This window comes from Desmodus rotundus, chromosome 9, assembly GCF_022682495.2.
Source record: "Desmodus rotundus isolate HL8 chromosome 9, HLdesRot8A.1, whole genome shotgun sequence".
In the NCBI taxonomy this organism is placed as follows: Eukaryota; Metazoa; Chordata; class Mammalia; order Chiroptera; family Phyllostomidae; genus Desmodus; species Desmodus rotundus.
Genome location: NC_071395.1, coordinates 69,583,444 through 69,586,696, shown reverse-complemented (window position 1 = coordinate 69,586,696; position 3,253 = coordinate 69,583,444). Strand labels below are relative to the sequence as shown.

General features: G+C 36.7%; 1 pseudogene; it reads left to right on the top strand.

Moving 5' to 3' along the window:
* Positions 1–2,111: 2,111 nt before the first annotated feature.
* Positions 2,112–2,809, top strand: LOC112308764 (large ribosomal subunit protein eL15-like; annotated as a pseudogene).
* Positions 2,810–3,253: the final 444 nt, after the last annotated feature.

Below are 3,253 nucleotides of genomic sequence, written 5' to 3'. Positions count from 1 at the left end.
ATTTTTTACATAATACTTATTGTAGGCTGCTTTTAATTTTATTCATTCCTTTGATTTCTTTAGGTTTATTTCATTGGTTTGTATCTAGCATCTTCAATTGAAATTTTCATTTATTTTCATTCTTACTTATGGTCTTACAAGATTATTCATGGTGATAATTTTTTCTTTGGTTACTGCTTGGCCAAATCCTACAGGTTGATATATAATACTCTGAGAGTCCTTCAATTATAATTATTTTAAAATTTCTGTTTTAAACGAGTGTTCTTTTTTAGCTGTTAATTTTTATTGTGTCTGTATGTATGTGTGTGCAATTTGTTTTCTAGAGGTCCCACTAGGAGTAAGGAATGTGGTTTATGTGTCTGTTTGTATGTGTGCATGTAAGTAGTAGAATGATTTAATAGCCCCCAAATGTGAATATTATTGACACCCCATAAATTTCTGATGATCTCCCTCATTATAACTTTCATTTTCCTCCCTTTAACGTAACTATGATTTTTACTTCATAATTTCTCAGCTTTTCTTTATTGTTTTATTATTTGTGTATGCATCCATAAACAATACATATTTCTACCTGTTTTTGAGCTTCATATGAAGACAACTTTATTTATTCTTTAGCATCTCAATTGTTTTGCCCAACATTAGTATTGTAAAATTTTCCCATGATGTTGTATATAACCTTATTTTCATTACTCTATGGTATTACATTGTATAGTAATATGACAATTTATTCTATTGTAGATAAAATTTGGAGTTGTTTCCAGTTTTTGGCCATATTTTCCAATTTTATGTATTTATTTTTCAACATGAGCTGTAGCTCTTGCCTCTGTGATATCTTGTTCTAGAAATAGTTAATATTTCTTTTGCAGCTTTGTACACGGGTTGGTTGTTGTTTTTCTTTTTCCTCTCCTCCCTGCTTATTCTTTTAACAGCTTTACTCAGGTAGAATTCTACCTACCTTAAAAGTTATATATTTTAAGTATACAGTTCAATGAGTTTGAAAAAATTTAGGCAGCTGTGCACCATCACAGTCCAGTTTTATAACACTTCCATGAATCCCAAAAGTTCCCTTGTGCCCATTTGCCATCAATTTCAATTCTAACCCCCAAGCCCTATGCAAACACTGTTCTGCTTTCTCTCTATATAGCTTTGCCTTTTGTAGAAATTTCATTTAAATGGAATCTTTCTGTACTATGTGCAGTCTCTTGTGTCTGGCTTTTCTCCTTCAGCGTCTTTTGGAGTTCATCAGTGTGGCTGCACATCAGAGCAGTTCATTAATTTTTATTGCTTAGTAGTATAGTCCATTGTACAGATGGGCCACATTTTGTTTACTCATTCACCAGTTGAAGGACATTTGAATTGCTTCTAGTTTGGGGATATTATGAATAATGCTGTTAATAATACTCCACACAAGTCATTGTGTGGACATTTGTTTTTATTTTTCTTGGGTATGTAACTAGGAGTTGAGTTGCTAGGTTATATATGTTTAACTTCTTAAGAAATTGCCAAATTCTTTTTGGTTGTGGCTATACCATTTTACATTTTCACTAATAATATAGGAGGGTTCTAGTTTCTTTACATCCTCACTTATACTTGTATTGTCTTTTTTTATATTATTATAGCCATCCTATGCGTGTAAAAGTGGTAACTCATTATAGTTTTAATTTATATTTCATTAATGAATAATGATTTTGATTACTTTTTCATGTGCTTATTTGTCATTTATATATTTTCTGTAGGTGAAGTATCTTTCCAATCTTTAGCATTAAAAAAAGTGGATCATTTTTTAAAGTTTTTTTAAGGTTTTATTTATTAATTTGTAGACAGAGGGGAAGGGAGGGAGAAAGAGAGGGAGAGAGAGAAACGTCAATGTGTGGTTGGCTCTCACACACCCTCTACTGGGGACCTGGCCCACAACCCAGGCATGTGCCCTGACTGGGAATCAAACAGGCATCCCTTCCGTTCTCAGGCCAGTACTCAGTCCACTGAGCCACACCAGTCAGGGCCATTTTTTATTATATACTTGTTAGAGTTCTAAATATATATATGTATATTCTTCATAAAAGTCCTTTATCAGATATATGATTAAAAAATATTTTCTTCGAGGTGGGAGAAAGATTCTTCCTTTCCGTCTGGCTGCAGCCATAAGGTAAGCCAAAATGGGCGCTTACAAGTACCTCCAGGAGCTATGGAGGAAGAAGCAGTCTGATGTGATGCACTTCCTTCTCAGGGTGCACTGCTGACAGTATCGCCAGCTCTCTGCGCTCCACAGGGCCCCCTGCCCCACCAGGCCTGATAAAGTGCACAAGCTGGGATACAAGGCCAAGCAAGGCTATGCAATATATTGGATTCGTGTGCGCCCTGGTGGCCGCAAACGCCCTGTCCATAAGGGTGCGATCTATGGCAGGCCTGTCCATCATGGGGTTAACCAGCTGAAATTTGCCCTAAGCCTTCAGTCTACTGCTGAGGAGCGAGCTGGGCACCACTGTGGGGCTCTGAGAGTCCTGAATTCTTACTGGGTTGGTGAAGATTCCATGTACAAATTCTTTGAGGTTATCCTCATTGATCCATTCCATAAGGCCATCAGAAAAAATCCTGACACCCAGTGGATCACCAAACCGGTCCACAAACACAGGGAGATGCGAGGGCTGACATCTGCAGGCTGCAAGAGCCCTGGCCTTGGAAAGGGCCACAAGTTCCACCACACTATTGGTGGTTCTCGCTGTGCAGCTTGGAGAAGGCCCAATACTCTCTAGCTCCACCGTTACCACTAATATATGTCATGTTTGTAAAATTCTTACCTAATAAATAATTTAGGACAGTCAAATTTTTTTTTCTTCTTGTCTGTGCTTATTTCATTTTTTCTTTTTTTGTTTTATTTTTTTAGTTTTTAAAATTTTTATTTATTTATTTTATTGTTGTTGAAGTACAGTTGTCTCCATTTTCCTCCCACCACTCACCCCCACCCCAGCCATCCCCACTTCTCATGCTTGATCCTACCCCCCTTTGGTTTTGTCCATATGTCCTTTATACATGTTCCTAAAACCCCTCTCCCCTTTCCTCCCATTATCCCGTCCTACCTCCCGTCTGGTTACTGTCAGTTTGTTCTTTATTTCACTGTCTCTGGTTGTATTTTGTTTGCTTGTTTGTTTTGTTGATTAGGTTCCACTTATAGATGAGATCATATGGCATTTGTTTTTTACTTTCTTAATGGTGTCTTTTGAAGAATAGAAGTTTTAAATTTTGATGAAATCCA